Source organism: Balaenoptera acutorostrata, chromosome 18 (assembly GCF_949987535.1).
Source record: "Balaenoptera acutorostrata chromosome 18, mBalAcu1.1, whole genome shotgun sequence".
Lineage (NCBI taxonomy): Eukaryota > Metazoa > Chordata > Mammalia > Artiodactyla > Balaenopteridae > Balaenoptera > Balaenoptera acutorostrata.
In genome coordinates this window covers 12,520,302-12,531,183 of record NC_080081.1, presented here as the reverse complement: position 1 = coordinate 12,531,183, position 10,882 = coordinate 12,520,302, and the positions used below count along the sequence as shown (strand labels likewise).

General features: G+C 41.1%; 1 non-coding gene across 1 annotated transcript; it reads left to right on the top strand.

Moving 5' to 3' along the window:
• The first annotated feature begins 513 nt into the window (after positions 1-513).
• On the top strand, positions 514-586 carry TRNAE-CUC (transfer RNA glutamic acid (anticodon CUC)). The gene has a single exon. It is a non-coding gene; the product is annotated as a tRNA-Glu (tRNA).
• The last annotated feature ends 10,296 nt before the right edge of the window (positions 587-10,882 follow it).

Below are 10,882 nucleotides of genomic sequence, written 5' to 3'. Positions count from 1 at the left end.
AATTGGGTACATACTAATTATGTCCTCTGATATTTTGATAATGATTAATTTTTCTTTAAAAAAAAACAAAACAAGATGAGTTCAGGATAATCTTGCGAAGTTTCTAAGCTAAGTAATTGTACCACTTGTTTCCTACCTTGATAGTCTAGAATTCAGTTTTTCTGTGTGGAAATTGAAAATGGGTATAATGCCCAGTATTTCCATTCCTACAGATTTTCCCAGTAGAGAGCCTTATTCTTAACAGTCTAAAACTGGAAACTACCCAAATGTCCATCAATAGAAGATGGAAAAATGAATTGTAGTACATCCATATGATGGAATACTATTCAGCAATTAAAAGGAGTGAACTACTGATCACACAACCACATGGATGGATCTCAGAAAATATTATACTGAGCTAAAGAAGCCAAACAAAAAAATTCATACTGTATGATTTCATTTATGAGCAGTTCAGAAGCAAGCCAAATAAATCCATGTTGCTGGAAATCAGAAAGTAGTTGCCTGGGGGGGACTTCCCTGGTGGTCCAGTGGGTAAGACTCTGCACTCTCAATGCAGGGGGCCCAGGTTCGATCCCTGGTTGGGGAACTAGATCCTGCATGCATGCCACAACTAAGAAGTCCGCCTGCCACAACTAAGACCCAGAGCAGCCAAAAATAATAAATTAAAAAAAAAAAAAAAGAAAGAAAGTAGTTGCCTGGGATGGGGTTGGGGGATTGACTAGAGAGGGATGTGAGGGAACTTACCAGGGTGAGAGAAATGTCCTATATTTTGTTTTGGGTTTGGGTACACAGTTTCAATTGTCAAAACTCATCCAACTGAACACTTAAGATCTGTGTATAAATTACACCACAATAAAAATAATTTTAAATTTCCAAAACAACAAAAATAGTGACTGCAATAGTTTTGCTGTTGCATTCTGGGTAAGCCAAGCATCTGGGTAGTTGTATCTCTTAGATGCTTAGCCCTGCAAGCAATAGAAATCCAACCAAAAGATGGTTGAGATGATAAGGAATTTTGTTGGTTCTTTTAACTGGAGATTCCAGACCCATTTCTCTGCTCTGCTCTGCTCTTGCTTTATCCCCCTTATCTGCAGGTGCTAGGAATTGCTGTCTTCTCATTTGGTTAAAAAAAAGAAAAGAAAAGAAAAGAAAAATGGCTGCCTACAGGCACTGGAGCCATGTACCTCCTTATTCCCATCCAACAAGAGAGTGAAGAGCTTCCTGTTGCTCTCTTAAGAACAGAGAACTTCCCTAGAAGTCTCTAGCAACACTCAGCATCTCTTGGCCAGAGTTGGATCATACTCACATGTTTATGAACCAATTTCTAGTCAGAGGATTCAATTATTCTTATAACAATCAAGCACACCGTGAAGGAAGGATAATCTCCCAGGATGCACTGCTGCTACTCAATGGAGAGGAATAGATTTGGGAGAGCCAACCATACTCTCCACTAGGGTAGCTTTAGGAGATGAGGCTGGAAGGTACGGGTTAACCCAGATTATGGAGAAGCTTTAATAACAGACTGAAGATTTTGAATTTAACATAATTAACGGGGCACAAGAAAGCAACCTAATGGACATTATAGCTGTAGGACTGAGAGAAGGCTATTGGATTTGAAGTCACAGGTTCTAAGTCTGGTTCTGCTGCTTGCTGACTGCCAAAAAGTGGGCAGTGACCCAATTCCTGGGAAATCCCCACCCTTCCCTGAAATAGCAAGGATATTCCTCCCATTTGGTAGCCTGTGAAATTACTCAGTCCATAAAAACCAACTACCCCATGCCCTGGGGCTACTCTCACTATCTGAGATGGTCACATTCTGTCTATGGAACGTGTATCTCTCTCAGTATACCTGCTTTCCCTTTACTCTGGCTCACTCTTGAATTGTTTCCTGTGTGAAGCCAAGAACCCTCACTTGGCATTCTGTCCTAAGGACTCCTGCAAGTCCTAGAACGTGACATTTCCCTGTCCTGTAACATCAACATGTACAAAGGCTGCTAATCATATAATCAAGATTAAAAACAGGATTTATATAAAACAGAGAAATGAGGTTATTGAAACGTGATCAGAGCTGTCACAGAGAGAATATTTGACAAGGTAAAACCAAGTTCTCCCCTGAAGACACTGGGATGTATAAACTGGAAAGTTCTAGATTTTGCAGAAAAATACTAATTTCTCCCTCTCAAAATGTCCTATTTTAATCTGAGATCCTCTATTTTATCTTTTTTCTTTTTCTTTTTTTTTTTTTTTTTTTTTTGGCTACATTGGGTCTTCGTTGCTGTGCGTGGGCTTTCTCTAGTTGCGGCGAGCGGGGGCTATTTTTCGTTGCGGTGCGCGGGCTTCTCATTGCGGTGGCTTCTCTTGTTGTGGAGCACAGGCTGTAGGCATGCGGGCTTCAGTAGTTGTGGCGCACGGACTTAACTGCTCTGTAGCATGTAGGATCTTCCCAGACCAGGGCTTGAACCTGTGTCTTCTGCATTGGAGGTGGATTCTTAACTGCTGTGCCACCAGCGAAGTCTCAATGTAGAGACTTTAAAACAGCTATTTTGCTGTTGTAATTCATGATTCTGTAGATCAGCAATTTGGTTGGCTAAACCAATCACCTTTTCTGCTGGGGTCACTACTGTGGCTGCAGTTATCTGGCAGCTCAACTAGGGTCAATGGGATAAAACATCCATATTTATGTCTTGGCTGAGCTACATGTCTTCAGCAGGCCAACTTGTGCTTTTCACATAAGGCAGCATTCCCAAGGATGAGAGCTAAAGCTGTAAACTTCCCAAGTCCTGGGCTAGGAAGCCATACGACATCACTTCTGCTGCATTCCATAGGTCAAAGCAAGTCAGAAGGCCAGTCCACATTCAAGAGAAGAACAATAAACTCCACTTTTTGATGAGAAAGCCAGTAAAATATTATACCCACTTTTTTTTTCAAGCTACCATCATCTTCCATCTGACCACAATTATTTATTTTCCTCTCGCATGCAAAATATGCTCACCCCCAGCCCAGGAACCCCACATGTCTCATTCAAGAATGGCGTCACGCTCAAAGTCTAAGATCTAATCACCTGTGTCAGGTCCAAATGAGGCTCCCTGGGTATGTATCCTCAGGTGCAGCTCCTGTCAATATGGACACCTGCACAGCAAAAAAGCAAGTTTTCCACCCCCTACACACCCAAAATATATTAATAAGGCAGGATAACCACAGTAGATACTCCCATTCAAGAGGGAAGGTTGGGAGGTACGTAGTAGTCACTATTCCATGGCAATTCTGAAATACAGCTGGGCATATGTTACCAGGTCCCCCTAAACCAGAACTAGGGAAGGTTTCTTGATTAGGGTCCATCTCTGCTCCCTGGGTATCGAACTATCCAATCCATTTTTCTGGAAGACTCTTGGCTCAGCCCTTTTCCATCAGAAATGGCCCATTTTGCAGCCAAATAGCTTTCTCAGTCTGCCTCCTACCTATAGAGAGATGGGAGCCCAGAGGTTGTTGATTCATTTTGAACTGTCTTTGTTCCTTTTAGTCTCAGCTGACAATGCTTTTGCCAGCAACACTCTCTTTAAAATTTTGTGGATTTCCTATGACTCTGATATGGGTCTACTCAATGGAGCAAAAGTCACATTTACCATTAGTTTTGAGACAGGTCTCTTTCTATTTTGGGTCATAAGTCAGGCAACAGTAGAACAATGCTCTTTTGTCTACTGAGAGAGTCTAGTTGGCACTGCCTCAAATCATTCAACAATCTTAAGTGTGACATTATAGCTGTACACTTAATTTGGACATTGGCCCCAGGCCTCATTTTATTTTGAGAATCTTAATTGCTGTGGACACTGGGCATAATGAACAATTTTATTTTCCATCCCAGCACATCTTGGATACATTATATTTTCTCTCAATTCTGCTTGCAAATTAAACAGTTGCATTTTGACCTCATCTGTCTCTTCCTATGTCTTATCATATGCATTTGGGACCAACAAACTGACACAACATTCTGCCTGGGGATTTCTTTAGCCAAATCCAAAAGTTTATTCGTAGCATTTCCTATCTTCCAAGTCATTACAGAACAATTTTGCAAATTGTTATGGCACTACATCAGGCTACATGCCATTTACCCACATGGCTGGTGAAATTTCCTCACTGCTTTTCCTAATCCCCACTAATGGTTGGTTTGCCACTTATCCAGCCTCTACTAAGAGTTTTCTCATCACTGTCTGCTCTTTGTCATGGCAGGGTTTTTTATTCAGCTGGTGATCTTGAGTGATGGGGTAATATCTCCCCAGGGACACAGAGCAGTCTTGCTTACTGCTTGCTCTAAAAGCGGTGGATTCCCCAAACTCAGAGTTTCTCAGCTGCATCTCAACCCCACTGCGGAGACAGCATTCATCCGGGCTGTATCACATCACCCCCATAGGACCTAAGGGCAAAGAGAACTGAAGCAAATATGCTGATGTGCACGCTGCTTGCTCTGCCATGAATAATAAGTCCCATATCTCAGCCCCAGGAATCTTTGTCTATTGCCAGCACTCATGAAACCGTAATGGGCTCACTTACTAGCTTGTAAATAGGAAAAATCAAATCCCAGATCTAACAGGCTCCATCACCAGGAGGCATTCTCAGTTTAATTTTTAGTAAAACTTGAGTTAACATTACCAAAATCTAGCCATGACCTGGGAAAAGTCTCATTTTCCAAAGATAAAATTGGGGGCAAAAAAAATATTTTTTTCAAAGTTCAGAATTATATCAGAACTCAGAACTTGAAGCAAATCCTATTGACATGTCTGTGCCCATGTTATTTCATGTCTCCAGCACTGTCCTAGCCTCAGATCAAATGAGATGTTGCAGTATTATCGAAAAATGTGTACTCTCTTCAAGAGAATTTTTATCTTTTAGGCCATTTATCAATCCAGCAACAGAAAAATTCCAACAACTGGCCAATATCAATGGTTTCCGTAATTTCTAAACAAACATAGTCATCTTTAACTCTGTGATTCCCAAATATGTCTGCCTTGTAAAATAATAAGTCAAAGGAAGATCAGGGATATTAGAAGGGAAAAAAGGATGAATAACATTCATACAAGAAAGACAAATACTATACGGGATCACTCAGATGTGGAATCTAAAAAAGTCCAATGCATAGAAACAGAGAGTAGATTGGTAGTGCCAGGGGTTGGGGGGTTAGGAGAAATGGGGAGGTGTTGGTCAAAGGATACAAACTTCCCATTATAAGATGAACAGATCTTAAGAATTAGATCTGAGGATCTAATGTGCAACTTGGTGACTGTAGTTAACAAAATTGTATTGTATACTTGAAAGTTGCTAAGAGAGCAGATTTTAAGTGTCCTCACCACAAGAAAAAAAATAACTATGTGAGGTGATGGACGTAACTAACATTATAGTGGGAATCATTTCACTATGTACACGTGTATCAAGTCATCACGTTGCACATCTTAAAACTTACACAATGTTATATGTCAATTATATCTCAATAAAGCTGGGGGAAAAATTCAGCACCTACCATATGCCAAGGTACTGTAAAAAGTTATTTTGCTGGCATTGATGTGAAACTTTATTATACCTGTTGTTGTTTTAATTTCTAAGAAATACTGTAGTGCAGCTTAGTGCCTAAGACAACAGACTCTGGAACCAGACCGCCTGTGTTCACAGCTTAGTTTGCTGTTAATTAGCTCTGAAATGAGGGGTAAGTTACTTAGCTTCTCTATGCCTTTGTTGCCTCATCTGTAAAATGGGAATAATATTGGCTCTGAATCCATTGGGTTGTTGTGTTGAGTTAAAAGTTACACAGGTAAAGTGCTTTTCTCAGTGCTGTTTAATTTCAGTGAGTCAAAGACAGCAGGTGAGTGAAGAGGATGAGAGAGAAAATTCCTCCAATGTGCAGGAGCAAGAATGACCATTTGCAGGACACCTTTAAAATTCCAGGAGACTGGAATTTTAAATTGTGCCTTGAGGGATTTCCCTGGTGGCGCAGTGGTTAAGAATCCACCTGCCAACGCAGGGGACACAGGTGCGAGCCCTGGTCCGGGAAGATCCCTCATGCCTCAGAGCAACTAAGCCCGTGCGCCACAACTACTGAGCCTGCGCTCTAGAGCCTGCGAGCCACAACTACTGAAGCCCGCACGCCTAGAGCCCGTGCTCCGCAACAAGAGAAAACACCTCAGTGAGAAGCCCGCGCACCGCAACGAAGAGCAGCCCCAGCTCACTGCAACTAGAGAAAGCCCACAGGCAGCAACAAAGACCCAACAGAGCCAAAAATAAATAAATAAATTTATATTTTAAAAAAATAAAATAAAATAAATTGTGCCTTGAATGCCTGAATTTCTGGATAACGTCAAATTGACTCCAGAAACTTTTTTTCTTTTTTTTCTTTTTTGCTTCAGCATCTTTCTAAAATCTAAGCATCTAATTTGTTTGATCTTGGACTTCTAGGCTCCAGAACTGTGGGACATTTATATTTCTGTTGTTTAAGCCCCTCAGTTTTTTGTACTTTGTTATGGCAGCTCTAGAAAACAAATATAAGATACTAAGCCAAATCTGTTGTTTTCTTTTTTTTTAATTGAGGTATAGTTAATTTACAGCATTGTGTTAGTTTCAAGTGTACAGCAAAGTAATTCAATCATATATATATATACATATATATATACTTTTTCAGATTCTTTTCCATTATACGTTATTACAAGATACTGAGTATAGTTCCCTGTGCATTTTCTTTTCTTTTTTTTTTAAATAATGATTTATTGATTGATTTTTGGCTGCGTTTGGTCTTCGTGTTTGAACTACTCCATGTCAGTCTGCTTTGGAAGGAGGTTTGGTTTTTTTTTTTTTTTTTTTTTTTTTTAAGGATTTTCTTATTTATTTATTTATTTATTTATTTATTTTTGGCTGTGTTGGGTCTTCGGTTCGTGCGAGGGCTTTCTCCAGTTGCGGCAAGCGGGGGCCACTCTTCATCGCGGTGCGGGGACCGCTCTTCATCGCGGTGCGCGGGCCTTTCTCTATCGCGGCCCCTCCCGTCGCGGGGCACAGGCTCCAGACGCGCAGGCTCAGCAATTGTGGCTCACGGGCCCAGCTGCTCCGTGGCATGTGGGATCTTCCCAGACCAGGGCTCGAACCCGTGTCCCCTGCATTAGCAGGCAGATTCTCAACCACTGCGCCACCAGGGAAGCCCAGGAGGTTTGGTTTTCAGAAGCCTGTTTTGCATGGAGGTGCTGTGCTCAGGTGAAAATAGCAGTCTTCACACCAGGCACACCTGATTCCCTCTGCTACCTGCCACTAGCCAGGTGACTTCATTGCCTTACTCATGGTTGCCATATTTTTAAAAATGGATGTAGGGGAATAATAACTCAAAATATTAAACTCAGTGCTCTTCCTTCCTTTTTTTCTTAATTATTGTATTGTGAACTATGAAACAACCACAGAGCTGTGTATGGAAGCTACAGGCAATTCTAAAGTAACTACTACCTAAGTTGGAAGAAAAAACATCACCCTGCTCTGGAGATGTTCAACATCACACTAGCCACTAATGAAATGCAAACTAGGACCATGATAGTCTATCACCACACACCTATCAAAATAGCTCTAGTTAAAAATAACGGCAATACCAAATGCTGGCAAAGATGCAGAGAAACTGGATTCTCACACATTCCTAGTGGAAATGGAAAATGGAAAAGCCACTCTGGAAAACACTTTGGTAGCTTCTTGTAAAATAAAATATACAATTCCCATACAAGCCAGCAATTGCACTCCTGGGCTTTATCCCAGAGAAGTGAAAACTTATGTCCACATAAAAACCTATACACTGGGTTTCACAGCAACTTTCTCTGTAATAGCAAAAAATTGAAAACAAAATATCTTTCAACAGGTGAATGGTTGACCAAACTGTGGTACATGCATAAGGTAAAAAACTACTAAGCAATAAAAAGGAACAAACTATTGACATGTTCAGCAATGTGGGTAGATGTCAAAGGCACTATGCTGACTGGGAAAAGTCAATCTCAAAAAGTCACATGTTCAATTCCATTGATAAAACATTCTCAAAATGATGAAATTATAGAGATGGAAAATAGATTTATGGTTTCCAGGGGCCGTGGATAGTGGGGAGAGGATGTGGATGGTGACTTAAAGCAACTGCACAGGGAGATCTTTGTGGTGATGATTAGTTCTATATGCTGGTATTGGTGGCGGATTATTGAAACTATACATACGATAAAATGACATGGAACTATATTTGTACATTGTACCAATGCCAATTTGTACTATAATCATTTAAGATATAACTATTAGGGGAAACTTGGTGAAGCATATTCAGGACCTTCTGTACTATCTTTGTATCTTTGCATCTTCCTGTGAATCTATAATACTTTTTAAAAATTCTAAAGTAGCCACCACCTAAGTCAGAAAAGAGGACAATGCCCCCTGCAGAATTCCCCTCCCCCATAAGCTCCTTTCCACTCATAACCCCTTTGTATTGACCCTGTGATAGTCACTCCTTGCTTTTTGTTATATATTTGCCATCTACACGTGCTTCCCTAAAGATACACTCTATTTTTTGCCTGACAAATACAAATGGAAGCAGTCATATGGAATCTTTTGAATCTGGCTTTTTTCACTAAACATCATGCTCGTGAGTTTCATCCATGATGTGTATGGCTGTAGCCCTGTATTACATCAAATGAATACGTCACAATTTATTTGTCCAGTTGACTTTTTTTTTAATACATAGATCTTTTTTTAAATTTCTTTATTTTATTATTTATTTTATTTTGGCTGCATTGGGTCTTCATTGCTGTGTGCATGCTTTTCCCTAGTTGGGGAGAGGGGGGCTACTCTTCACTGTGGTGCGCGGGCTTCTCATTGCGGTGGCTTCTGTTGTTGTGGAGCATGGGCTCTAGGCGCATGGGCTTCAGTAGTTGTGACACTCAGGTTCAGTAGTTGTGACTCGCGGGCTCTAGAGGGCAGGCTCAGTAGTTGTGGCGCACGGGCTTAGTTGCTCTGCAGCATGTAGGATCTTCCCGGACCAGGGCTCGAACCCATGTCCCTGCATTGGCAGGTGGATTCTTAACCACTGCGCCACCAGGGAAGCCCTATTACAGTTGACTTTTTGGGTTGTTTCTAGTTCAGGGCTATTATGAGCAATGCTGTCATGAACATTACTGTCCCCTGGTGCACAAGTGCATGCATCTTTCTAGAGAATATATCCAGCAAAGAAACTACTGGGCCATGGGGTATGTTTATTTTCAACTTTATAAGAGAATGGCAAACTATTTTCCAAAGGGTTGTACCGCTTTTCATCTCCATCGGCTGTGTGGGTGAGTTCTTGTTGCTCCTTTTTAGTGCAAAGTGAAATAAGTGAAATAAGCCAGTCACAAAAATGACAAATACCCTTCGATTCCATTTAAATGATGTACCTAGAATAGTCAAAATCAGAGAGACAGAAAGTAGAATGGGGGTTGCCAGGATCTGGGGAGAGGGGGAAAATGGTGAATTATTGTTTATTGGATACAGAGTTTCAGTCTGGGAAGATGAAAACAGTTCTACAGATGCATAGTGGTGATGGTTACACAACAATGTGAACATACTTAATACCACAGAACTGTACACATAAAATGGTGAAAATAGTAAATTTTATGTTACGTATATTTTATCACAATTGGAAAAACATATCAGTGCAATCATTTTTAAAATACAGTTGACCCTTGAACAACGTGGGGTAAGGGTTGTCGACCCTCCACCCCTTCCCTAGCAGTCAAAAATCTGCATACTGTAATCTCTGCCTCACTATAACAAAGGAATTGATAAATGACTCAACCAAGGGCAGGAAGCTAAAACAGTTTGGGTAGAATCAAGACTCCAACCCTAGTTCTTTTGATTCCACATATTGTCATCCATAATTGAACACACTTTTCCCCACCCTTAGTTAAAGATCTGTAAAGTGGAAAATACAGGTACTATATTTATTGAAAACAATCTGTGTGTAAGTGGACCCATGCAGTTCAAACCCATGTTGTTCAAAGGTCAACTGTAATCTTTTTTTAATATAGAAAGAAGCAAGATCTGTGCATCGAAAACTTTAGAAAAAATAGACATACAAAAATAAATAAATAAAATGTTTGCATTTCCACCATCCAGAGACCCGCAGTGTTACATTTAATATAGAGTCTTCTTGATCTGAAAATGACCTTATACTGACTGTACAGTTGTTTTGTAATCTGTTTTCATGAGTACATGATCCTACCTTTCTCCTATCACATTTTTTCCAACTGACCTAAACATGTACCAATTGTTTTAAATGCCAAAACCTGTTTTCTTTTTCTTTTTCCCCTCCCTCCCTCCCTCCCTCCTTTCTTTCTTTCTTTTTCTTTCTTTCTTTTCTTTCTTTCTTTCCTGCGAAAGAGTCAAAAAGCAAAGCTCTGAAGAGGCCACCCATAAAGTTTATCCTTAAACAAGAGCTGGGAGGAAGTTAGACCACGGGGTGAGGGTGAGAAATCTGGGGAAGGTTGAAAAGTGAAAAGAGTGGGTCCCCCACTCCTGGAGGTTCCTCTCTTCAAGAAGCAGAGACTCCTCAGGATGGCCTGGCCCCTGTCCAGGTGAGCACCTTTAGTCCCGGCTCCTGCAAGGTGGGCTGGGACCTTGGCCAAAGCTAGCAAACCACCACTGCCAATCGGGACCGCTTCCTGTTGCTGTGCTAAGAAGCTGTAGTGGTTTTGTTGTGTCCCTCGAGGGCCTCCCAGCAACAGCCAGCAATGTGCCAGGTGACCCTCAGCAGGAGGGACACCTGTCAGCAGCTTCAGACTTTGCACAGCCCATCCGTAATCACTCAGGGCCCAGGATACATGTCTATGTCCCAGGATACATGTCTGTGTCCCAGGATACA